The sequence below is a fragment of the Vidua chalybeata genome, chromosome 7, assembly GCF_026979565.1.
Source record: "Vidua chalybeata isolate OUT-0048 chromosome 7, bVidCha1 merged haplotype, whole genome shotgun sequence".
NCBI lineage: Eukaryota > Metazoa > Chordata > Aves > Passeriformes > Viduidae > Vidua > Vidua chalybeata.
Window position 1 is genome coordinate 33,576,840 of NC_071536.1, and position 27,830 is coordinate 33,604,669.

Here is a 27,830-nt window from a genome sequence, read left to right on the forward strand (position 1 = left end):
AAGACCATGTGTCCTTCCTGATCACCCCTAATGCAGTAATTAAGATGAAATGTGAAACAGCAGCAACATTCACAGCTTGAATGCTGAAAGGTGACCATCACTATTGCTAAGTCATAAAATCCAGAATGGTTTGGGTTGGAAGGGGTCTTAAAGATCATTCATTTCCAAACCCTCTGCCATGGGTAGGGACACCTTCCAGCCTGGCCTTGAACACTTTTGGGAATCTGTTCCAGTGCCTCATCCCCCTCACAGTAAAGAATTTCTTCCTAATAACTAATCTAAACCTGCCCTCCTTCAGCTTAAGGCGATTCCACTTGTCCTATCACTTATTTTTTACTAGAAATAAATCCACGGCTGGGTGGAAATGCAGTGGGCCAGGTATGTCTCTGCAAAAATACCTTATTTCCTTCTTCAGATTAAAAGCGGGGGAAGAAAAGACAACAGTGATCATTCTCAGCCCAAGACCTTGTATGTCAACTTTCTGCCTCTATCTTATATTTTTTTTATGGCTGAGCTAGGAACCCGGGGAAATAGGAGATTCTAATGGAAACAGTGACAGATGCTGATCTGTACCAGCCCAAATAGCGCTGTCATAATGATGCTGAGGGAAACATCACTTCTGCTGTGATGGAAAGTTCCTGGTGAAGCTCTGTCATGTTTATGTGTGGTTCTTCAGCCACTCCTAAGCCTGTCACCAGCCCAGGATCAGCTGTGTGATGCTGAGAATGCTGGCCATCTGCACTGCCAGGGAAATCACTCCCCTGCTGCAGAGAAGTGACTCTGCTCACATGAAGCAAGAAGTGCTGCACACGTTCACCCATCCCAAACCTGACCTGAGGCCTTGAGAAGCACAAAAAAGAGGCTTTTCTGCTGCATTTCTAGATTACAGCTGGGCCCAGGGGCCTGGCAGTGCTGGAATACCAGAAACTTTCTCATTTGCATGGCTAAATGAAATGCTATTTAAAATGCTAATGACCACTCAAACCATGGGCACCTACAGCTGGTATTGCTGTTAGTAACTGAGTCAGAGGGAAAAGTGGTTGAATGTTTTAAGGTGAAATACAAAGAAAGGAAGCTGTTTCCTTACAGGGGAATCTGGCTTTGCTGGTGCCTGCACCCAGCCCTGACTGTCCTCTGGCAAGGGCACAAGAACACCCTCAAATATCCTTCTGGGCTACTTGTCTTCTGCAATACTTATTGAAATCCTGCAATGGCTCTTTGGTGTTTCTCCCCTTGCCTTTTATGAGGAGATGCAGAGGACATTGAGCCATGTGCTCAGTGTATGTCTCTTCTGGGGGCTCTCACACCAGATGAGATGGCAGAGTGCTGCTTTCCCAGGGGTGCCTTGCTGAAGGCTCTGATAGGAAAAGAAGAAATATGTGGGTATAGGGTTGGGGATGGCTGAAGGGTGGAAAACATTAACACATGCAAAAGCCAGGCAGGTTTGTCACATCAATAACATATCAGGGCACAAGTATTTCAAGACCATGATGGTGAAATCACAGAATTGTGCCTTGCTAAGCTACTGCTACTTTTATTTATGTAATTGTTACACCAAATGAGGTTTACTCATGGGGTAATGAAACACACCCCTCAAGCTACAGTGACCTGGGCTATTTCATGTGGCAACAAAACAGCTTTCATAAATCACTGATAAATTGAATTGTAAGGATGTAATACTCCTGTTTAAGGCCCAGACAGCAATCCTTAGGCACTGCAGAAAGCTTACCTTACACTTTGCTTGAGTATCTTTTTCCTCATCTTTTTTTAAGTATTTTGCAAGGCTGTGGCATTCTCCAGCCTTGCAGAGCCTTAATTCTTGAGTCTGCTCCATCCTAGTGCTGTCTTGTTCCACTGATTTCGTTACAGGAGATTCAGGAGCTGACAGAATTTCTGTCATCTCAGAGGGCTCCAGGGAAGGGACCTTGTGGCTGGGGGGGTAAATTGGTTGTGTTTTGCAAATATTCGGTAAAAAAAGAGCTTAACAAAGAACTGCTTGGTTCTGCTCCGTGCCTGCCACAGCAGCAGGAAGGAGGGGACACTGCTCAGAGATGTGAATAGTGTTTGCGCTTTTGTAATGTAAAACCTTTGTGGTGTGCAGATTTTTTTCCTGTTTTGAATAAAGCTTTCTGCAGTATAAGAGAACTCAACTCTAACACTTGGTTTTTCCCAAGGCCCTTCCCTCACTGGCTGCATTTTGCTGTTAGTGAGGAAGGGCCGATGGCTTTGTTCAGCTGTTTATTCACATTGGTTAGCAATTTCTGGGCAATAAAAAAATCTGTATTAAAAGAATGCAGCACATGCTGGAAAAAAAGACTTCCTCAGCATCTTTCCATTTCACTATAATGCATCACTATAGTGAAAAATATTGCTGGTAGGGTATTTGAAAAACACCAGCTTAGGCAAGTTAGTGTATCCATTTAAACAGATGGCTATTGCTGGAGTTCTCCTCTGCTGCACCGGTGTTTTCCCATTCCCTCCAAACCATTGATTTCAAACAGAAATCACCTAATCTTTTTCCCTATTACAGAGGCTGTAAAATGGCACCCAGTTACCCTAAAATTTCCATTTGCCTGTAGATATTTTCCAGTAAGAAACACAACCGTGGCCCCATCCACAGCGCGTCTTGCTGTTTTCTTTCGCTGCGTAAATGGTGAGAACAGCTCAAATCAGCGCAGTGTGGTTTATATTTATGGAGTTATAAACTTCAAAGCTTTGGTTCTTCCTGTGCCCTCCTCTAAAAAATGGTGACTGCTCTTCAAACTCTCCCCCTTCCATGCATGATCCTGATCATGGCAGAGCAGCACAGGGTTAAATAACATTCCCTGTGAGCTATTTTTGAGAAATGAGCTGACACTGATGAAACACTGGTATCAGTAAATGCTCTATTTTCTCTATTTGCCCAAATTTGGGTTCATTTGGAACTCACTGCAGCGCCTTTCTCTGTGGGCAAGGCACTAAATAAAAGCAGGTGTCCCCATGCAAGAGTTAATAGTTCTGGTGCTTTGGGAATTTTATCCAGGTTATTCATCAATCACCAGCAATCATTCCTTTAGCTTCACCCCTGCCAGGAATCATTTAAAAACTCTCAGCAATTAGCTGGAATGAATTGGTCTGTTGGAATAAACAGCTCTGAAGCACCATTCTGCTGCTCACTGGGAGCTTTTTATCCCACTGCTGGAGAGGAGGGGTACCTCCACTCCTCTAGCTCCCAGGTTCACTGGTGAAAAACTCATACTGGGGGAGGATTCCAGTGGTCTCCTCACTCTCTGCTGCTTCCATGCCCAAGTGTCCCATGGGTTTACACTTGTGTCCCCTCTGCAGCAGCACAGGACACCTCTCTGGGTTCCCTGTGCTGATTTTGGAGCCTCACAGGCCATGAGATAATGTGGCCCCATCGAGTGGCTGCATAAAAGCCCCAGTTTGAAGGGGGGTGTGTGGCAGGGAAGAGAAATAACTCTGCTTTATCGGTTTGAAAATTCAGTGATTTCAACGCATTTATCAAATTTTAAATAATTTATGTCTTGACAGGGCTTATCAATTTTGCAAAGCATACACATTAACCAGATACAATGATCTCATATTAGCTTTTTCAGCATCTTACACTGGAGCCCAGAAATATTAATAAAAACTCAGCCCATCATCAATTAAATGGAAAAAACCATAAAATTGTGTTCCATTATAGTCTTTTAGTCTTTTTTCCCCCCAAGAAAATGATGACGGGCTCCAATAATTCATCACAACAAGCTGAGCTTGAACTTTACTGATTATTAATTTTTTTTTTTCAAAGACAGAGGCTTTGGAGGGTTTTATGGCTGCAGATGTGATTGCTGTCAGGAATGCTGTGAGGAATTTGGGAGTTAAGCAACATCTTTCAGCAGGACTGTATAAGAGTGCCATGTTTGTTCCATCCAGTCACAGCCTTATTTTTCAGGATGCTGTGGAGCTGCTTTGCAATGAAGCAAAACGGCCGAGTTGGATGTGGCTTGGAGCAATCTGGTCCTGTGGGAGGTGTCCCTGCCCACCAAGGCATGGGGTTGGATTTAGATGAGCTTTAAGATCCCTTCCAACCCAAACCCTTCTGTGATTCTCTAATCCACCAAGCACTGAGCTGGTGGGATGTGAATATCCAGAAGAGAGGTTGAACCTTGTAGCCGAGGGTGCCCTCACTCCTTAGCACCCAAAATGCCTTTCTAGGTTCTACAGCCTCGTCCTTGCTAAACTGTAAGTAAATAAACACTAGCAGGTTCTTCTCTCTTCTGGGGCAATGACTGGCCCTTCAAAGGACTCTGGTGCAAAGATGAAATTAAGTCACAAATTCAGAGTTCACTTGCTTGATTTCTGTTTCATCTTGAACCCGATGATACAGAGGCACTGTGGGGTTCAATGTGCCAAATCCAGCAAAGATATCCATGATGGGGGGGAACTGCAGAGCTGTGAGTCAGGGGGGTTGATCTCCAGCTGGACAGTGGCAGAGTACTCAGACTTCTCAAAATCCCCCAGACAAGTTAGGGAAGTTACAATTTAGAAATCTTTTAATGCTACTGCAACTTTCTTTCACTCAAGGAAGGTAGCCAGAAATCCCCTGTTCAATAACTAACAGAACTGGATTATTTTAACAATTTTACCCAGCCTTGTGCAGTTAAAAATACAATGAGAAGATGCTTCAGCAGAAAAGAAAGCCTTCATGATTGAACCTTGCAGCCCATTGGATTTTCTGCCTGTAAACAGAATCATTGTATCATCAAGGCTGGAAAAGCCCTCTGAGATCACTGAGTACAGCCTGTGACCGAACACCACCCTTTCAATCAGACCATGGCACTGAGTGCCACATCCAGGTTTCCTTAAACACTTCCAAGGATGGTGACTCCACCAGCTCCTTGGGCAGCCCACTCCAGTGTCTAATCACCATTTCTGTGAAGAAATTCCTCCCAATGTCCAACCTAAACCTCCACTGGCACAGCTAAGACCATGACCTCTCCTGTTGCTGATTCCCTGGGAGCAGAGTCTGACTTCCAGAGCCTCCTTTTGTCCAGGCTGAGCCCCCTGAGCTCCCTCAGCCACTCTTGGTGCTCCAGATCCTTCCCCAGCTTCGCTCCCTTCTCAGGACATGCTTCAGCCCTTCACTGTCCTTCCTGAATGGAAGGGCCAGAACTGGACACAGCACTCGAGGTGTGGCCTCACCAGCACCCAGCCCAGGGTCCTGCTGGCCACGCCATTCCTGACACAGGCCAGGTGCCATTGGCCACCTGGCCACACTGGGCTCACGTTCAGCCAGACAGGACCACTGAAAGGGGCTTTGTCATTCCTCCTCAAACCATGAGAGGGAGAAAGATCTCTGTCACACCTGCATCCACCTAAAGGCCAGCCAAGGTACAGATAGAAATCTTTAGTTCAATGAGAATATGAGATTATAACATCCCAGTAACCCACAGACAAAAGTACCAATCTAAAAGGGGTATGTTGGGAGAAATTTCCAATCCCAGATACAATTTCATTGCATATTTTCTAAACAAAATTGACACTTCAAACTCAGTATCATATTTTACAGGGAAAAAAAAAACACTTTAAAATCCTCCCATTTGTGTAAGCAAGCAAAATACTATTTTACTAAAACAGCACTTCAGTAAAGAAACAAAACTGAGAGGAAGAAGCAGCAGAAGAAAAGAGTGAAAATTAAAAATAAAGCCTGCAAAGATTTCCTATTTCAAAAATGTGCCTTTTTCACAACCCTGACAAGCAGTTTTAGGTTATCTGAAGTGTTCCCTCCAGCCTCAATCGGATAAATTGCTTAGAGCATAGATTGCTTTTAAATTATATCCATGCATTGAATTGATCTACCTTTTTGCTGAGAGAACAGAAAATTTGTTCTGAGAAATGTTTCTTGCCAAAAAATGTGAACCAATTCAGTTCTTGAAGAATTTGACTCTTTGGGTTCCCCTCCCCCATCTTAAATCTAAATTAGAGATCTTTGAGATAAAAGTTAGGTCTCTTGTTTGTATGTGTGTTGGGGAACAACTTTAAAATTTTTTCTTAGATATCACTAAGTAGTTTTAGTTCTTCACTATATATGAGGCATTCTGGAAGGGTGGGGAAGTAACAGAAATGTAAACCTTTCTGTGAAGGGTCTGAAAAAATCTTGTATAAAAATATCAAATTGAGATACAGTAGATACAGAAAACTTACATTATCATTATTTTAGCACCAAATAACCCCCACTGATTCTCAAGTGGCTTTTTTAGTCACTCTGTACATTTTCTTGATATTCAGGCTGAATTCTCACAATCTATTTTGCACTGAGCTTCACTGCTACTATAGACACATGAACTGTCTTGTGGGACTGAGATGTACTTTTAGAGTGGAGATCTGGCATTTAGTTATTTTTAGGGCCATTTAGAAGACAATCCTATTCACCTGGAAATCCTGTGAGATGTGCCAGGTGTTTTCAATCTACACTGAAGTTGTGCTGCTTGCAGGTGCAGCTCATGGAGTCATTTAGGTTGGAAAAGACTGTAAAAAACATCGAGTCCAACCACTGATCTGGCACTGCCAAGTCCCACCAATCTCTGTCCCTAAAACCCAGGGCAGCCTGCAGGACACCAAACCCCAACGCAGCCTCCTGGTCCTGCAAAGGGAAGTGGGGACCTCAGCCCCTCTGCCAAGCCAGCACCTGCCGACCAGCCCTCTGCTGAACTTTACAGTTAATAATTTCCCCTCCTGCTTATTTCCTTAATGCCTGGGAGATTTTGCTCCACGTTTGCCAGATCAGTTCATTAAAATACTAATTTCAAGCAGTAATTATCTGCGTGTGAGCGCTGCCGGTGGATGTGGCGCTAGCGCTGATACGCTCTCAGCTGCAGGAGACTTCCCAGTCAAGATGCTCCAGTCCCTGGGAGCTCTGGGCAGGAGCCACCGTGGTGCTCAGCTGGAGCCTGGCTGGCAAAGATTTCTGGGGGGGAAATGTTTTAAGAATTGTAGTTCACGATGAAGGCTGTTCTGTGTGGCAGGGAAAGCGTGAACGGAAAACTGCTGTATCTGTTAGAAATGAACCTGACTTTACTGAAGTCATCATGAGGGTTTTTTATGCCTTGTAAAGTTTAAATTAAAAATCAATTATGGAAGAGCCCTTAATCTCCTCTTTGGAGTTGTTTTGTGTTTGGATGTGAACTCTGAGACCCCGACGACCTCTCTCAGTGCGAAATGCGACACAGCAAAGGCTGGTTTTTCTCTCTTCCCACTCATGTGCAATTATTCAATTTTTTACTGCATTATGAAGAGGAGAGTTTTAATAATCAAACCAGATTAAAAGAACGAAAGAATGCTTCTGACGAGTTAGAAACAAAGAGAAGCTGTGCATTTCTAGCAGATTTCAAGCTCTGTATTATTACAATGCGTAAGAGATGATTAACAAAGAAAAATATTACAGTTATCTACTCCCTTTGAGAGCTTAACTAATGAACCTCTACCAGCTGCTCTTGAAAAATCAGTAACACTATCACTATCAATTTCAAGACAAAGCACAGCTGACAGATGTTTGAAGTGATAAATCAGGCTGCACAAGGATTAAAATAACAAGCCCCAAATGGCCTTTAAAAGACAAAGGTGCTGCAGTGAACTATTTTCAGCCACTTTGGATCCTGTCAAAAGTTAGATCACTGATACAATTATCTTGCAAAACAGTAATGACCAAAGTAATACGTTATGAAAAATCTAACAATGGTGATACTTGAGCCAGGCTTTTGAAAAGAACAGGTTTGATAGTCATTTGTGCTTTTAATGGCAGAACTGAGAATGCCGTGCTTCCCTGAATACTACTTCTGGGAATGAGTGATGAAAAGTGAGCTGGGCTGAAGCATTAAATGTAACTGAATTTCATTCGTGTACATTTTAATTAATCTTTTTTTAAAGCAAGAAGTTACATTTTAATAGGCAATGAACACCATTATTTAAATCAGGCATAAGATTTTTGTGTTGCTTCACTGCAGGCTGCATTTTCTAACAACCTGCTGGTGACGTGATGGAGATAAAGATCCCATTCCTGGAGAACAGCATGTGTGCTTCCAAACTCCACTGCCTTTAATGGGAGACAACTGTAGCCAGGGGAGAGTGAGCAGCAACAAATCCCAAGTTTCTGGACTTTGCCCCAGCTTTCACAGTTTAGTGCATCTTGTCAGAGCGTGCACTTCCTTCCTAACCCTCAGCTGGGTTAGGAAGGAAATGCTCTGTTTAAAGCATTAAAAGTTGTTTTTCTGGCACCACTCTTGGCTCAGGCAGGGTCACCACAGAGCTCAGCGTGGAAAGCTCCCTGTGGAAAAGAGCTGCCCTGAGTGCTTTCAGCACTGACATCTCAGGAAAGCTGTGGTCACCCCAAGTTCCTGGCAGGCTCCTGCTACAGAACCAGTTAACTGGGGTTATCCAGTGACTCTTGAATTCCTCCCGAATCCTCCTGCTGTTTGAAGGAAGTGTGTGGATGTACCCAAGAGTCCATCAGCTGGGCAGGGAGAGGGGAGATTGACTAAAAATACTGTCAGGTTAAAAGCTCTCTTCCAGAGAACATTTTTGTTGTTTTCTTCAGGGATGATGTTTCTTCCTGGAAACCCTGCTGCCCACGTGTGCTGTCATTAATGCACCCTGAGCAGCACAGTCAGACCAAGCTCTGGGAGCTGCTCAGTGCATTCGTGGCATCTCCCTAAGAAAAATATTTCTGCTTCAAAGCTTTGTGACAGAAGCACGTGGGAAGTGCAGGAGAGGCTGGACTGGTACTGGCACAGGGGCACAGGGGCACCCACTGCTGCTCAAACGCTGCCTGGTGTTGTGGATCAGGGACCACAGCAGGGCAAGCCATGGGCAGAGGCTGCTTTGGAAATGCAGCCCAGGGATGTCAGGGTCACACACTGGGGAGAAGCTCCTCCACTGACATCCCTTCAGTAAGGTGGAGGCTCAGGAAAAGCCTGGCAGTGAGCACCACCCCAGGACTGCACCAAAACCTGTCCCTTCCTGGGCAAGACCTTTGTCACTGCCTTCCCCAAGTGCTCCAGACGACAGCACAGGTTTGGGATGAAGGCCAGGCTGAGGGTTGTCCTCCTCCCAACCATGCAGCCAGTGTGAAAGCTGGGGCTGTGCTGGAGGCTGCCTGTCCCCACGCCTGCTCACAGCTTGTGTCCTCCCTACTCAACGCGTTGAAGGCCACAGAAATTTTCTAAATTAAATTAAAATTCTTTTTCCTTTTCAAAGCACTTAGCTTGAGGTAGCACACTGGGGCGCTTGGAGGTATTTCATTGCTGCCTACACACACACATGCATGCTGCTTTCCTAAATGAATTACTCTCTTAAAGAAGAGAAAATCATTGACTGAAGCTGCCTGATTATTAAGTTTTAAGGTGAAACAATATTAGCTTTTGCCTGGCATGAGCCAGCCACGCCTGCAGTCACTGTGTTCTTCGTAATGGTGTACTAACAGTGACTTCATACTGTGAGGTCCTATTGAAACCCAATTTTAATCTCTTTTAATTTATATAGGCATTTTTTATGTCCCCAAGAATAGGAAAATCAGAATTCCTTTTCAGAAAAAATCCAAAATGACAGGTTTAAGATGCTTGGAAAACAACAAGGTTCAAATTTGAAATCCAGTCACCATACAAGTTTTAACAGGGCTTAAATAGAAGTTGGTCAGTCATCTGCTCTGATAGAATAAATCCATGGCTTGTGTTTAACAAAGGGAGATGAGTTTGACACCTAGATTGCCTGGAAGAATGTCATAACATGTGCCTGGTTTGTTTCCTTGCAGGAATTTACCAAGATAATTAATATCTAAGATCATTGTAAATGCACTGTAAGAACAGAAAGAGGATCTGAAGACAGAAAGGCTTGGATCAGATGAAAATGTTACATTCTAGCACAATAGGAGTTAATACAAATTGCTGTCATTTGCATGCAAAAATATAATTTCAAACCTATTTGCTCCACATCTGTATCAAACAAGAAAGGAGCACATTCAACACATCTTTACATCTTCCAATCTTTCTTTTACTGTGAATTACAGTGCATATAACCCCAAGTGTAAATTTGGTCTCATTTCACTATTCATTTGATGTATTCCAATTGGCATATAAAGAATAACATTTCCAGGTTGTGTAACAGAACTGTACTAGCAGGGTGCTTGCAGTTGGTGAAACAAGCCCTGACAGCAGATAAATCATCCAGGGGAGCTGGGGGTGAGGGGAATGGTGCTTTAGCATGTGGCTTTTAAGGCACACATGTCTGAAACTTATACCTCAGAAAATGCATAATCCTAGCAACAGGGCAGGGGCAAGTGTTCTCTTCAGAGGCACACCAGTGGTGTTTTACAGGAAAGGCTGTATAAAAGCATAACCTGAAAAAATCTTGCCTGTGTTAGCACAAATAATGCAAACTGGAACACAAGTAGCAGTGGATTAGTGGATCCAGCCAGCTGGATCCCAAACCTGCAAAACCCCCAAAGGCCTAAACCTGAGGTCAGATTAGATAAGCCTTCAGTGAGAAATCTCAGCTCTGTTGGCTTGTCTGTCTTCACTTACCTCAGACTTTTTTCCCCCTCCTCAAAGTTCAGATAATCATAGAATCACAGAATGGTTTGGACTGGAAGGGATCTTAAAGATCATCTTGTTCCAATCCCCAGCCATGGGCAAGGACACCTTCAGCCAGGAAGGTTCCATGGATACTCCTGTCCCCGTTCCCCTAACAACCCCTTTGACTTTTCCATGCTCCAGAACTTGACCATGCAGGGTGACAAAACCAAAGTGTTCCTTAAACACCTTGGTTTTCAGAGTTCTTTTAAGGTTATTCTTTTTTTTTCAGCTGACCACAGTCTTGACCTCCCTGGCAAATAATGAATCTGCTTCCAAAACAGACTTTGCAAATTTAAGATTTACTCTGAAAATTACCAATTTGCAGTAGTCGGTTCTCACTACTATTTAAGAAGTTGAATAAACCTGTTCAGAAGGACCCAAAATTGCTAATAAGACTTATAGTCACTGCTTAATTCACACACTGACTGAACAAAGTGAGGTGTTTTTCATTAAATTGTCAAATTCTGAGTTTGTATAAGAAACCTAAGCACTGGTCATGAATAGGTTTGGGGATGAGTGCCCTGAGTAATTTCAAACCCCAAACATTCAGGGGTTAGGAAGAGCAGGTTTTTAGAGTAAGAGATGTGAGATGTGAGCTGATAAAGGGAAGCTATAAGAACTGGTGATGTGTAAGTGATGCCAGGCTTCAAAAGTCACGCTGTCCTTCTTGTTCCTAATGTGTGTTTTCCCACAGATTGTGGAGATCAAAGAAGGAAACAAATCCAAATGTAACTGCCTAGACCAAAGCTGGTAATAAGTGTATGACAGACATAAAAGCAGCTCCGCTGTAAATGTTTTAAACTGTCCCCTGTGAATACAAAAGGTGGTTCTACAGGGACAGGAAGTAATTCCCTGCATTAAAATTTAATGTGTTGCCCTATGTGATCAATTACAAAGCTATAAATATGTATGTGCGTGACTGAATCAGTAATAAAAAGGTGATTTTATAAGTCTCTGAGTCTCCATGATCAGGCCAATAAACTTGTTACATCAAATTGCATCACAGCTTCTGATACCTACAGGAGTGCCAGTTCTTGTGATGAACCATTTCAGGAAGGGCTTGTCTGCCTGTCCTACCTGCTTGTGATGCTGCAGGGATAAGGATAAATGGAGCACAGCCCTGTGCCACTTCCCTGTGTGCCTGGATCGCCCACTGCTACAAACCTAATCCGGACCAGTCACAACCATCAAATTCACCAGAGTATATGCAAGGTAGTCTACTACAGATTTTGGCTCAGAAACTGGGAAATAAATCTGGTTTCCCCATTCTTCTTAGGTGGGTTTGAGGCTGGGAACCTTCCAGCTCCTGTTCGAGGCACAGCAGCTTCTCCTGTCCACAAGCCATGCATGGAGGAGAGCAGGATGGCTGCACTCAGTGAGAAACAAGGATTGTTATCACCCACCCTCAGGGAACAAGGAGCTTGATTGCGTTACTTCACTGAACAGAATTAGTATTTCCACATCATGCTACAGAAAAGAAGGATCTCAGCAGATCTCTGTCCAGCCAGCAAAGTGCAACACCTCATTAGTGCAGATTAGTTGTATGTCTTACAAGATAAGCTCTGGTTCAACTTGCTTGAAATTCTGCAAAAATCCTGACAGCTGAATATGGATCAAAATGTCCAAAAACTTCTGATGTGCAGTTCATTGCTGCTCAATACCTGGGGGGAGATGTCTTCTTTGAAGTGCCAGCAACATGCTTCATTTGGCTGCTTTTCTCCATCTCCACGGTCACTACATGGGATAAACAGGCTGGAGAGAGAGGAAGGGTCACAGTGCTCTGGTTTGCTCCTCTCTCTGGTTTGGGATGCTGCTTCCCTGCCTCACAGCCAGGCTGTGATGCTCCCACCAGTGTGTGGAAGTACTAAAAGATCAGATCAGGTCTGATGTTCTACATTTAGAGATGTACTTGATTTCCTGTACAGTTAGTCCAAAGTTAATGCACTATACTTGGGTCATATTTTTGTAAACTAGTCTTGCATTTTGCATGACTGTGCAAGGAAAATATTCCTTACCAGAAGTCAGATCCATGCAGACACCCAGGAGTTTCAGTAGGAGGTAACAGGGAAGCATGTTGGCTTCAGGTTTAACTTCTGTCTGAGAGCTACAGGCTAGGAACATGCAAATAACAGAGAGGTGTGATTGTAGCAAAAGTGAATTGTAGCACCAGCCAGTCCTGAGAGAATATCCTCTGCTGCAGAGAATGGCAAACCCCCTTTGCCTTTGGCTATAATGGTTTATACTATGTGGTAAGTGAATGAACAGGATACGTGCTGTTTTTATTGCTCCACCCATGTCCTCAACTAAGCATTTCTTATTTTTTTTGTCCTGTGGCTAACATCACAACTAAACTTTGGTATATGGTCTGAGAATTGATAAAAAACCTTCTTTTCTGTTCTGCACAAAATACTTCTTACAGAACCATTCCTTTCCTGATTTCCTTCATGCATATATTGTTTACAGAGCAAAAAACCAGAGGGAATCAAATCACACAACCTACAAAGAGAGTGAAAAGCAGGGACTTACTTGCTCCCAGTAGTGAAGAAATGTAGTGTTAAGACTTGAAACTCATTTCCAATTTTCTGTGTTCTACCATGGTCTCTAAACAGCGCATTATCTCACACACCAGATGTGCAGCTGTATCTAGGAACTACAGGGTGCAATAAGTAAGGAATTTCAGCCCTATTTCTTCATTTATGTTTTAAGTCAAATCCTCATTCTGATTGTAATTTAGGTTTTTTCTTGTTTTTTGTGTGCTTTGTGGGGTGGGAGAGAAGTGGGGAGTTCGCTGTTCAATTATAGAAATAGAAAAAGGAAATCACGTGGGACACAGAGTATTTTAACGTAACAACACAAGAGAAATCAACATCCACACCTCTAATTTTATTTAAATTGGTGTAAAATTAGACTATAGAAACAACTTAATAAACACTTAAGCGGAATTTTCCCACAAGTCAGCAATCTCCTGGCTGCATCTGGAACTGAAATAAAATTGAGAGATCTTGAAAGTTATTTGAACCACTGTCAAGTGCTATTCTGAAAATACTACTTGGATATTAAGTAATTTGAACACATTACAATAAATGTTACTATTAAGTTACTAAGAGGTTTATTTTTATACTTATAACAAAAACAACCATAATGATAATGATGATGATGATAATAATAGTACTGTTCTGTCTCAGGTGGGAGGTGGTGACCTCATGAGGGAGTCAAATGGTGCTGCAAATGCCTGTTTTTCATGTATGAGTATCCTGGAAAGAGAGGACATAAAAGTTTGCACCAGGATGAATCTAAAACCTGGATCCAGCATGCTAATTTTCTGGGATGTTACTAGTATTTGGGAGCTGGAAGGTGGATTATCAGCTCAAGAGAAAAGAGAGGCCACAGAGGGAGAAAACAAGTTTTATTCTTCAAGGCACATTTTTGCCTTGCTGTTCTCCAGGAAGGTTCCTGAGCCTGCCAGGAGTCACAGAGCACTCGCTGGATTCCAAGGAAGGTTTCTGTGGGCTTTGACAACACCTGAACCCCAGCGTGGTGCTGTTGTTCCCTGGCTGTGAGCATGGTTTCTGGGGAAGCTGACAAGGGTTGGTCCCTCACAGGATCAAATGGCTGCTCACCTCTAAAGGAGCCGAGCCTGATGAGCAGTGCTTGCAGTCATCCACAAACAAATGAGCTAATTAAATTATTTTTTTGTGTGCTCTGGTATACTGCATAGTCCAATTAAGTTGCTAAGCCAATCATCTTGAAATAAATCAACCATATTGTTACATAATTCTTTTTAACAAACAGAGACATCATTATACGAACTAGGTTCTAAGGGTGCCAGATGCTCCTAAACAGGGAGTCTAATTTATTTCATTGATTTTAAGAAGCAACTCATTCATGTGTGATAGCTTTTGTCATCCAAAATGTTAATTCTTTTCTGAGTTTAAAGTAGGTTTTTCATCCACAAATGAGAGCACAGAAGAGCTAAATATGGACCCTCTTTAATTCCCCATCATACAATCACATAAAAACCTTGTCCCAAAACACTGAATAAATGTCCTTCTAAACACAGCTAACAGGATTGCAATAGAAGAGAGGCCAAAACCACTTCTCAAAATTATTGTACTTAATATGAAGACAAAACATCTGATCTTGGAAAACAAAGGTTTTGCTGAAGAAAGAGCACTTGCTGAAAGGTTAGCATCGTGTAATGGCAAGAATGGGATAGACTGGGTTCCTGGGCAGCCCATGGTGCTGCCCAGTAATTATGTTCAACCACAGAGCAGAGCAGAGCAGAGCAGCCTGGCAGCAGGCTCAGAGGCTCTGGCAGACTGGGAAACCTTGTTCCCTCTGTAAAAGAAAAAAAAAAAAAAAAAAAAAGATTATGTGCTTTTGGCTTTTGATTTGATTAACGTTTCAAGGATACTGTTAAGTGAGATGGGCAGCAGAGATGTTCCCTTCCACCACTGCCAGTGATGCAGGCTCCTCCAGAGGAGAGCAGAATGCACACATCTAACCCTGCAATCAAGCAAGCCTCATTTTATCTTTTTGCCCTTGGTTTATGCTTCTTTTTCTCCCAGAGAGAAGATTATAGGAAACAGAAAACCCATGTTGGTTGTTTTTTCTGATGCATTCATTGGAGGGTTGAGTGACTCTCGCAGAAGTCAAGGTATGCAGAGCAGCTTTGGTTGGCAGCCTCTCCTAACCCACCTCTGAGGGTTTCCTCTGGACCATTAATAACCTGCAGCCTCAGAGATGCACAACAGCACTGAGGAGAAAGAAATGGGCATTACCGAATATTTTCTGTGCACCTGTGCTTACCATTCTGACTTGTTCTTGTTTATTTTGGACCACAACAGAACAGCCTTGCTTTGTATTTTCGCTTGGCCAGTGATGATTGAAAGTGATTTCTCTTGATAAAAACTGAAGAAAGCAACCCCGTGGTTTCCATTTGGACATTAGAAGGTTGATGTGTTTTGCTGTCACATTCTATTTTTAAATGCATGACACTGCACAGGTGTTCAGACTCCAAATCCTTAGCGAAATCTGTCATCTCTCTGCAGCTTGTCACTACATCAGCTCACAGACTGAGGGGAGAATGAAGTTCCTGTATGGCAGAAAACTGCAAGTGCTCAACTGTGGTTAATGATAATTTCTTTCCATAGCTGAAAAATATTCCTACATTTGATACATTTTTCAGGTGTTATAACTGCTTTGAGGTTCATTTGCCTATCTAGAATTTCTCAAATTATTTTTCTACAAGCTCTCAATGTGTAGAACATAAACTAACATTAAAAACGTGAATCATTTTTGTAGGTGCAAAAGTCTGAGTCAAAGACCAGGCTGGAATTTTACCTCTGTACTTGCTCTCCATAAAACTCTGACTGAATTCAGAAGGATGAGACTTACAAAGAATTACACATCTTCTTCCCATGCCTGCCTTAAGTGTGTGTTATTTCTATATCTGTAGGTATTGCTAAAATGTAACACAGCAAAGAATTTAATAATCAGCATTTTAAGAAAACCATTCTTGAGTTTTCAATCAGAAAAAAAAAAAAAATGGGCCTGACCCACATTAATGCTGTTCTCCAAATGTTTGTTGAACAAACATTGAATCTCAAACAATGCTAACGTGGAACAGTATCCCACGTTCAAACTGTAGAGAAAGGTGGGGAATGAAGCAGCTCTTACAGGACTGCTCCAGAGTCACCAAGCACGTGCCCATTTCTACCCCATCCTAGCATCCTTGTCCACAAGGAACCCTTCCTTCTGCCTCTGTGGGGCAATTCTCTGTAGATATTGGAAGACCAAACTCAAGACATGCTCCCTATGTAAAGCTTAGATCTCCTGAAGAGACCTGAAGCGAACCATCCATGTTCTTCTGGCTACATCAGAGAAAACATTGTGAATGAAAACTATTCCTTTGCAGATGATTATTTAAAATTTGGCTTGATGATCATTTAGCATCCATCACTAGACAAAACCAATGGTGCCTGTCTCGGTGATATCATATTAAACTCCAAGGAATCAATTTGGCTCTTGCACAACTAATTCAAGTCCTCTGAAGTTTTATTCTATTCCCTACACAATCCCTACTATCAGTCAGAGAGAGAGCAGGGAATTGGGGTCCCCTGAGCAATCTGAACCCAAACATGGCCCAGAGGGTGGGTTTCATTCAAGAGTGCTGAAAGAGCCAGCTGATGTTACTGTGAGGCTTTTCATTATCTGGTTTGAATGGTTTTGAAGAATGGGAGACAACCAGGAAAGACCCCAAATACAGCAACTGCTTTCAGAAAGACTAAAAACAGTGAGAGATGACCAGCTGCTCAGACTCACTTCAGCCCCCTGGGAAATCACGGAGCACATCCTTTCTAAAGTCTGACGTGCTAAGGAAGGGCAAGATGATGACTGGGAATAGAGAGCAGATTTACCATGGCTTTACTAAATTTACCATGATTGACTAAACTGGTTGCCAAATATTTATCAAAAAACTACATCTGTGGACGAGGAGAGAGCAGAGGAATGTCACCTACTTTGTCCATGTTTTTGACACAGCCTCCCAAGCACTTCTGCCTCCAAGATGCTGCCTTGATGAGGGGACAAGTGAGTGAAAAGCAGCTGGAGTGAGGCTCAGAAGGCAGTGGTTAATGAGGCACACTCTGAGCAGACATCAGGAACAAGGGGGGTCTTGTTCTCCTGTAAGACTGCAGCCTGAATTCACAGATGCACTTTGAATCATTCTGTCCATAATCACTATCACTGCTGAAGAGATTTGACGTAGTTACTGGAAATCACAGTGCAACAGAATAATTCCCCCTGGAAACTAATCTTCCCAAAGATGATTTAAACAATCTTGTTTGCTTCAGATTTCATTAAAAAGTTATTTTCAAAATATACTGTTGACAGTTGTTGATGTTGGACCAAAGGTGGTTATATAAATTCTAGGCTTTGATTGGCAGCATTTAATTGAATTCAGCAATTTTTTCCCCCTTGTTTCTAATGTACACATTCCCTGAAACAAGTCATATTTGTGTTGTAAAACTTCAAGGACAGAATTCACCTGCTAACTTCCAAGGATGTTGTCTTACATATACATACTGAGTATGTAACAGCGTGAGCTGTTCTTCCTTGCTTGGCAATACCTCCAGGACTGTTTCCTATTTGAGTTGTCAGGAAGACAGTGCATTTCTTGAATAGATGGCTCAAAAGCATTTTGAATAAAACAGATTTTTTTTTTTTGCCTGGTGGGTTTCAAAATATCATGGAGCAGACATACACTTAGCACCATGTGAAAGAAGAATTTAATCTCAAATGTTAATTTATGAGATTTGTATTTACATTTAAGGAGATTTAAAAAGTGATTTTAACCCTGTCATCTCCTGGTTTAATCCTTCACCCTTCACTTGGATGTAGTACTTGCAGACCCCACTGCTTTCAGGATTCTGACACACCACAGAGAGGGATTAACCAGTTGGCCCCAGAATTGAGAACACATCATGAAATTAGCAACTAGAGCAGAAAGGAAGAGACAATTATGGGCTTTTATGAGTAATATCAATCACTTAGATTTATTCATTTTATCTCACAGAAGATTAATAGATATATAGAACATTAATATACTTTTACAGCAGTGTAATTTATAAAGGGAAAAAACCTTTTAGGAAAAGCTGTGTTGCAATCTACTATTCATATTTTGCTGAGGGGGGATGAGACTGTTAAACCATTCGCCTTGCAAACACTACTTAAAATTGACAAAGTACAGCCTAGGAAGGTTATTCTGTATCTTATGCTCCAGGGTCAATAATTCTACACTTGGAACCTTCTCTGAACTGATTTGTCTATATTTCAGATGGAAACACACTTTGATGTTCCTAACCAAATTGATGCATTTCCCCCACACATTTATTGTTCTTATTTCTAACTGCTGAAAGAAAAACTAGCACCTTCACTAGCTCTTAATGGAAAGCTTATCTATTACAGATGATGAGAAAAGGTGGTGGTTCCAGGCAAAGGGACTATTTTACAGACTACTCTAAATGAATTTCTTTCTGTAATAGGAAATTTGAAGCAATATCAGGTTTATATCAGCAGAACATGTGATTCTTTAATAGCATCTTTCAACAGAAGCTTTTCTTACACACTGACAGCTACAAGGGTTGCTTGCAAAGAAATGTGTCCCTTGGGAATGCATGGGATATTTCTTTAATAGGAAATTAAGGACTGAGCAAAACATTTAGGTGTACAATCTGTTTATCTGTATTTCCTGCTGGTATTTTTCTTTTCAGACACTATCAATTTTACCCAGAGCACTGACACCCCTGAAGAGCTTGCAATGGAAAAACTTCATTGGAGAGACTGGTAATGTTTCTGGTAGAGACAAGAATGCTCTCCCTGAGCTCTGAGCTGACCAAAACCTCCCAGCTGTATTCATGTTCCTTTTTGTGGCTGTGCCTGTGAGCTCATGCATGGTGCTAACACAGTTCACATCTTCAGAATATCCACAGAGCACACACAGTGTCCCATCCTCATGGGCTGGCTGTAGCTGTCCAGGAAAAACCCAACCTGTCTACATCACATGCCCATAAAAAAAAAAAAAAAAGGTAGTGAAAGCATCACAATTTGAAGTAGAAAAAAATATTCCAAGAGAATTATTCAGAATATAGACCTGTGTTAGGGTTAAAAGATACTGTCTAAGCAAATTGGGTCAGCACATATCTTTCCAGTTAGATGGTCTGTGAAAACCAACAGGAAAAAAAAAAAAAGTTAATTACTCCAAACACCCCAGTATCAGAAGATCAATAAAGAGGTAAAACTTGCTGTGACTCACAGTGCTAATGTTGCAGATCTTTGAGGAAAAGGTGCCCAAGAACAGGCAAATAATGCAGTCTGAACAAAGTGTCTCAAGAGTAATAGAAAAAAAGACAGCTAAGCATAAAGGGAAGGAATTAAGAAAACTTTGTGCATAGTATTAGGAAAAACTGGACAATTTGACACCGTAAACTGTGAGATTTCCTATGGATTATCATGGGACCTTCTAAAAAAACACTAAGGAAGAATACTAGGAAGTGATTAGCATCAGCAATCCCACGTCACAGGAAGGTATTGGGTAGTTTTCCAGGTATCCATCTGATAAGGAGAACAACAAAAGCAGGGAGAATTTGACAGCAAATGCAGTCCCTCCCCAGTTTCATAACTAGTGCCTAAATCTATAATCTCAAAAATCACACAGTAAGATACATGACCCAGGTGGTCCTTACATTTTAAGGCTGCAAATTCCCTTTAGTTTGTTTAATAGCACACCTTACCAAGCACCCAAGCTCTAATCCCTGCATGGGCTCTCCCAGGACACAACCTTTGATTCCTGTTGAAGGATCCAATCCAGGATGTGGTTTTCACACACCTTTGACTTAGGTAGCAAAAACAGGAAAAAAATGCTTGCAGTGATGCTTCTACCATGTTTTATTTTCTAGTATCTCTTTGCAGGAGCAAGAACATCCTCAGGCAGGTGCAGGAAAAGTCACTTTCCTGCTCTCACTGAATTTGTACATATTGCACCTCCCACCAAAATAAATGAACACGTTTGTACCTATTGTGTCTCTTCAAGGTGGATCCAAGCAGGTTTCAGTCTTGTTAAGGCAGGGACTGAGCACTCTGCTGCAGAATACTGTCTCCCCTGATAAATTTGATACTGTCTTGAGAGATCCAAGCTCATTTTCCCTTCTGCCATCCTAACCAGGGGATAAGCACTGACTTATTTGTACAGAGAGAATGGAGATACCACCTGTTTGTTCACGAGTCATTAAAAGCTGTTCTACCTTAAGCCAGCCAGCTACTTTAAAATGTCTGCTAGTGCAGGAGGAAGCAGGCATCCCTGCAATCCCTGTTCTGGAACTTTCCTTCTGGCTGAATCTCATTCTCAGGTACCATACACAATCTGCAGGTGTTCAAAGTCATGATATCTGTAACCTCTGTGTTATCTTTTAATGACTGAATATCCACAAGTGTGTGTAGAAAACTCCTGACCACATTTAGTCAAGATGTTATTCTTAAATTGAAGAAACAATAACCCAAACAAATCAACAATCTATGCAGGTTTCTTGCTCCACTAAAATTGATCACTAGTCCTTTTTTCAGGTGAGTATTTTGAGGAGGAGTCCGAACCAAATGAATTATACAACACCACATGTTTCCAGTAAAGGCAAGATGAAAAGCACTTTTGCAGCCTCTACATGTCTGTCCAAAACACCAAAATGTGGCTACCCCAGCAAATCCTGGTGAACTTCTGATTGTGATGCAGTTGTGTTTTGGCTTTCAGACTTTCTTCTGTTTCAAATAGTATTGTCGCCCATTTCTTAAGACAATCAAGTTTCCTGTGATGCTGTTGCCCATCACTGAAAGAACTGTTCAATCATTCTGTGCACTTCAGTTGGATCAGAGCTGGTGATCTCAAGGATAATTAAATTTCTGTTAGATAACTGTAGGAATGGGGACATAGGACACATGTTCAGCAGGCATTATTAATAACTGATCACAGACTGAGTTCATCTCAATACTCCCTGAAAGCACAGAAGGATTTCACTGGTGTAGGACAAGTCAGTCAATGACTACTGAGTTGTGTTATCAGGACTACAGTTTCAACATCTAAACAGAATAAAGTTCCATCACCCTCACAGTTACCAGCACTATTGAAAAAAAAAATTTAAAATAAATCTAGTAGTTACTTTGGATGGACAAGACAATCCAATCCATCAAAACACAAGAAAGATACAATAGCCATTATATTTATATTTGTCCCCATATTAATCTTATTATTCCACCAAAAATATAACTCTGCTGTTCATTGAAAGAATATTGCAAACTCACCAGAAGGCAAATTTCTGCAGAATGGTGTCCTTAGTCAGCATAAATACAAATTTTGTTATTTTAAATTCATTCTTTTCTCCATTGTTCAACATTTAGTATTAAAAACAGCAACACTGAACCCTGAGTCTAAGCAAGCAGAGTAAGAGATCCCATCCAATACCCACAAAACGGTTTTATTGAATAAAATATGGAGTTTAAATTCCCTGGTTACTGCAGCATTAGGCTGCCCATTGCTGATAACACATAGGTCACACGTGTCTGAATAAAAGGATTATGGGGTGAACACCATAAAATGGATCTGAGTATGAGGTATGTCACGTTTCTTCATTCTTACATTTAGAGGCATTTTTTTAAATTTAAATCAAATAGGTCCTAACTCAACAATGCATTTATTCCCCTGTCAGACACTCAACACATTGGTATTATTTTAAGCTAGCTTAGCTTGGTGCCAGAAACTGGATACTGAATTCTAGTCAGAAGAAAAATAAGAAAAGACTTGAAGAGCGAGATGGATGAGAATGGCTTTCCCAATCTTTAAAAACTTTAAGGAAAGGCATTAACTGTGATTTCACCAAAACTGATGTAAAAAAATAAATCTGGGATTATGGGTTCTAGGAGGAAGGAGAGAAAGCGTAGAGAAACTAAAAACCTTCTGTGCCCCTGGATGGTAATGTGGCAGAAATGCAGTTTGTGGCATCTCTTGGTCTGGATCTAAGTTTTACACAACACAGTTCACTGCCACAATAAAACCTTGACAGGCAGAGGGTGTCCCTGCACAGAGTGTAAAAATATGCTTTTTAGAAAGAGATGCTTTTTAGGGAAGAATCTACAACATCTACAGTTCTATAAAACTTGCTCCTTAAAAGCCAATCCTCACATCATATTCCAATCATGTGCTTTAAAAGTGGATATCCACTGAGACTTGAAATCGTGACAAATGAGTTAAAAAATGGATAATTTGAAATGGAGACACTCTGGAAATACATTATACAACCTAGGACTCAAAGCTGATAAATCTTTGGATTGATTTGCTACCGGACAGCTTGGACAGAAGCAGTCAGTGAGGGGTGAACAGATGACCCCTAATAGATTCTGGAAAGGTAGCTCTAACAATTTGTTTCCTGCAAAAATTAAAATAAAATGTTTCAAAAAATATTTTAAAAATATTTAAATTAAAAAATTTGAAGCTGAGTAGTAGAAAGGAAGGTAGTCTTTCTACCTGCTCTTGGGCTGCTGTACTTTGGATGGAGGGGCATCTCCAGGAGGAAGAGGAAAGCAAGGAAGCTGCTGGTTCTCCCAGAGGAGCTGAGCATCCTCTGCTTGGAAAAAAAAACTTGGGGAAGATGGAGCACAGAGGGAGACAGAAACAGAGGGAGCAAGCAGGCAGCTCCCAGCAGAATGCAGCTTAGAAAAGCTCCCTGGAGGGCCAGAAACTTCTTCACAGCAGTGAGCAGACCCAAGCCAGGGGATGGCGAAGAAGACTGATGGATTTGTCATTCAGCAAAAGAAGACAGTGCAGTTTGACTCAGAATTAACTCAAAAATGGATATTTCCAGCACTGGAAGATTAATGGAATGTCTGGAAATCGACACAGCAGCTCAGCAGCGGGTGGCAGCAGAGGCTGGCACACAACAGCAGCTGTAGCACAGGATTTGTCCCAGCCCCACAAGTTTAGCATCAGTCTTTTCTTCCTTGCCTGGAATGGTGACAGAACTGAAAGTAGTCAATGGACAAAATTGAATCGGTTTCAAGAAAGGCTGAGGGGTTTCAATCAGCTCATTTGAAGTGGACCAGGCTAACACACCCGATAAGACAGCGGTGCCACAGTAACATTATCTACTGTGAATCTTTCCACAAGGCTGATTAGCATTTTGTTAGTTTAATGAGTGGAAAACAACACAGGTTTAGCCCTCTCCCTGGCACTCTGCTTGAGAAACTGAAGAGCCCGGCTTCACTCCTGCCTTGATCCAAATTCCATCACTCCAAAAATGCCCCAGTTAAGATCAGATTCAGCAGCTCTTTGCATTTGTATGGAGTTGGGCCAGGGAAGGACAGTCAGTTATGCAAAATATTCTTCTGGTCTACTGGGGTGGAGATAAGAAATATGTCTCTAGGCTCTGTTTTTTATTTTTAATTTCCCAAAACAATGATGACACACATGTAACACATCTTGACTATGAAGTGACATGAACTCCAGTTACAGTGCACTATAAAATTACTCTTATGTGCCTATTCTTGTACTACAATTTCAGAAGTTTTCTTCTAGGAATCACCCAACTGCCTCAAGTAAGGAGAAAATTCAACTTGGGAACACCTTGCCTGGGTTTAGGCTCCCAATGGTGAAGAAACACACTCACTAGTAACAGCTACAGCCAAAGGCTTGAGAACGAACCACTGCCAATGAGACCCTTAAATTCCCACTGGGAGCAGGAATTCCAACTTTCCAAACACATTAGGAGCAACAGGTACTGGCAAGGAAAAGAGAGACAGGCAGCATTAAAGAACAAAAAACTTCAAGGTCTGATATTTCACCCACCTGGGTTTGATGCACAAGTAAGTCTGGTACTGTGGGAATATTCCTTGTTACTGTCAGTCTGTCTGTCCTTCTCTGCCTGCAGTAACTTCTCAGGCTCACTCTATCTGCCCACAGGGCTGTTTTACATCCATCATCTTTCTCTTGCTCATATTCACCTCTTATTCCCTCAGCAAAGTCCCAGGGCTTTTTTTTTCCTCCAGGTCAGCCTCAAGCACAGCCAGCTCCTTCTCCATTAAAACTCCTTAAATCTACTTAATAGAAGAACAAATATAGGAGGACTTCTATGCACAGTGTTTTATTTTCCTAGATAATGGGTAAAGTAAGATGAAATTAAAGTAGTGTTTATTCTGGTGATTGATGATATTAGAAATACCTGGTCATCCCCTAAAACAAACTGTACTGTCAAGAGATTCACAACTGATTGTGAACATAAACCAAACACGCTGGATCTGGAGAAGCAGAATGAGAGCTTTTGGAGTAGCCTCAAATCTGTACTGTAATGATACAATAACCATAATTGGCCCCAATGCACATAAAGCCTGATTTTAGAGACATTAGATTCTTCATTTTATTTTTTTATTTCTCCCTATTCTTTCATTTTCACTTCCCAGCTAATAATAGCTTATATTACTACCAGTCATTTGGAACAAAGAGAAAACCTATCTCAAGAGCTACAGCTCTTTAAATCTACCTTAAATTATAGTCAATAGTTCCAATTCTGTATTTACAGTAAGCACTGCCATTCCAGGGAGAGCAGAGCATCACACCAGCACCAAAATCCCTGCTGCAAAGACAAAACTACTCAGTCTTAACTGCTGACCCAACTTCACAGCCCTTCATTTCCTCCCCACTCCTAATTTGTTTCCTTGAATCTTTTTGTTAAGTGCAACTGAGCTTAGAGCCGACACAGAAAACCAGCCCACAAGGAGATTCCCTATGGGAAAGGAATTAGCAATGTTTTTCAAGTCCTGACTTGCAGACTGGACTTACTTCACAGTAGTGATGCTCTGCTGGAAGCAAAAACTGCCAGCAGGTCACCCCTTATTTTCACTCTGATTGATCCTTTAAGTACCCAAACACACTACACAAAATATAGCTACAACCTAGTGGGAAATGGAGGGAATGGAAACATAATAGGAAGGACGAACAGGGTTGGGGAAATAAACACAAACATATTTAAGATTCAAAGTGAAAGGCCAAAGCTGTCTCAGTGTTTTTGGGTGTTTTGGGAAGTCAGGTTCAGGATGAATTTATAACAGCCACGTGAATGGGAACTGCTACCTTCCTGTTTTCCAATTCTGCTAGATGTCATCTAGCAAAGATTTTACAGCCAGTATTTGTGTTTTGTAGTGGGTATAGTGAAGCAGTGTGTTAAATTGGGCAAAAATCAGGATGCAAAAGACAAATTAGCAGAGAAAATGGACTGTCCTGCTAAGTAAGTGCAGGACAGACAAACAGCAGCACCACAAACCCGAAAAAACCTTTCCTTTTTCATCGCTGTTTCTGGCTTGGATACATTGACAAGTAGGTGTGAAAGATCCAGAGCTACAGGCTTCTCTGAGCACCGGAACAGCTCCCTCCGTTTCTGAGCAAGAGGCAGTCCCCACCTATGGAATCACAGCTTTTGCTTTATAACCATTGCAGAGTAGCACTGATCTTTCCTTACTGCAGTTCTTCACCAGATGTGCCCAAGAATTATCCCATCTTATTCAACACCTGGACCAAATAAAGGTCAACACCTCACCCACGGACCACAAGCTGGCATCTCAGTGCCAATTTTCCAAGCAGCTCTTACTTCTCCTTGTACAGTTTTGGTTGCAAAGTGTTGATTAAAGGTAAAAATGTTAACAGTATAAGAGGGATTTGGTGTACCTAGGGCAGAGTTGCACCTCTCTGATGCTCTTAATGTCCAGGTCAGCAAGTGGTTTCTGCTGCTCTCTTCCAACTCCCATTCCTGAGTTCCCCTCTTGCAGGAGGAAAACCAGAAAGGTGGGAGTGATGAGAGAATCCTATTTTAGCACTGGGGCTTCACCAATCTTTCCATTTCACTTCCCTGTCTGTTACACTTACAGCACAGCTCTGACATCTCTCCAAGTGCTTTACAATGGCAGGAAAATTCCTTGTGTGTTACAGATGGAAAGTCTGAGACATGGATTTTGCCTAGGGAAGCCTGGGGTATCTTGTGGCCTATTGGACATCAGTCAAAGAAGTCTTGCTGTACAGATTTTAAACAGGATCTGTAATCTTTCTGTGCGCCAGTCAACCTACAAATAAACTGAAAAGGTTGATGGAACCAGTTTCATGGAACTGGGTCAAAAGATGTGATGCAGGGACGGGTTGAGTTGTGAACTTCCTATGCAAACTAAACCTGGCCCCATCCACATTAAGACACAACTCCTTATTCAGGGTAATAAATTCTCAATCTGCTGAAACCAGCATTTGTTGATCTGTCTCCAGCTCCAAATTACCTGTAATTTTTGAGTTACCTACATTACTTTATTACACAAGGCTTATAATGCCTAGAGCATCAAAAAAAAATTACCAAAGGAAGCCAAATGAAAGGTTGGGTCCAATACATTTTATGACAAAGTTCTCCCTGAAATTAAGGGAGGATGGAATTTCATCTGTGCACTTCCAGATGACCAGAGGGAAGCATTTACCTTTCTGAAATGGTGCTGAGAGTCTTGCATGGTGCATATTTCTGATTCTCACTGCAAGGGCATGCTACCTGGACCACATTTACAAGGCTATGGAGACAAAGTAGCCAGAAGGAACAGATCTCTGTGTTTCTATACCTCACAGGATATTCATATTTTAAATGGAAAGGCAGCTTTAGCTCAGCTTTTAATATATTTCTTCTTATGAAGCAGTATTTTGTACTATAGCAAATATTCTTTCAGCTCAAGTTGCTAAGAACCCTAAATTCTGTTAAAAAAAAAACCAAAAAAAAAACAGTTCTGTAAAAATTCTGTTTCATTGTCAAAACCTGCTTTGGTTATAGTTATTTTCAACCTTTGAAATTCCAAGAGAAACAATCTGTCATTGAATTTCACTCATGTCAAATGCTATACTGCTAAACTTTGGTGGAGAAAAATTTTAAATTAACAACCTCTGTCTTTTTTTTTTCCTAATTATTTCTCATCTACAGAAACAATATTGGGGAAAAAAATCAACTGCTTTTAAGGGTTTGTGAAATGATTGATTCCTAGATTTCTAATGCAGTAACAACTCTGCCCAATGCTAATGTTAGAAGAGAGTTTATTGATAGAATACTGAAGCAACTTTGACTATAAGCACTGGAAAATGCTGCTGTGAGGCTTTCTTAATTTCAGACCACAGAGATGCAAAAATAAACCAATTGTTACAGTGCCTGGTTACCCCCAGAACCACAGGTCCTGCATGGGAGTGTGTGTCTGAAACTACACCTTGCCTAGACTAAGGGATAGTGGCAGCTTTTTTTTGTTCCAAGAAGAATTCTTTAAAATGACAACTCATATTCGCAGGGAAGTAGAAGCCCCCCTCCTCCTTAGAGGTATTTAAAGCTGACTTAACAAAACACTAGCAGGGATTCTATAAACTGCATTATCCTAATGCTTCACACACTTTAATTCTCAACATGTAGAACTCCATTACTTCCGAAGAGATAACTAACAGGGCATTCAGCAATTATGTGACAATTGGAAAAGCTTACTGAAAATTAATAGTAAAGCAAGAGCACCTATTAATGATAACACAACACAGCAATTTTTCATCTTCTTATCAATAACAGCCCAGGCATGCACTGACTGTGCATTGCAAATTGTTGTTTTGCTCCATATTGTCAACAGAAGGCAAAC

General features: G+C 41.5%; 1 protein-coding gene across 1 annotated transcript in view; it reads right to left on the reverse strand.

Annotated features, from left to right (window-relative positions):
• The window catches only part of NXPH2 (neurexophilin 2), a 35,190-nt gene that overhangs the window by 4,418 nt on the left and 2,942 nt on the right, over positions 1–27,830 (reverse strand). The gene's annotated exons all lie outside the window — the stretch shown is intronic.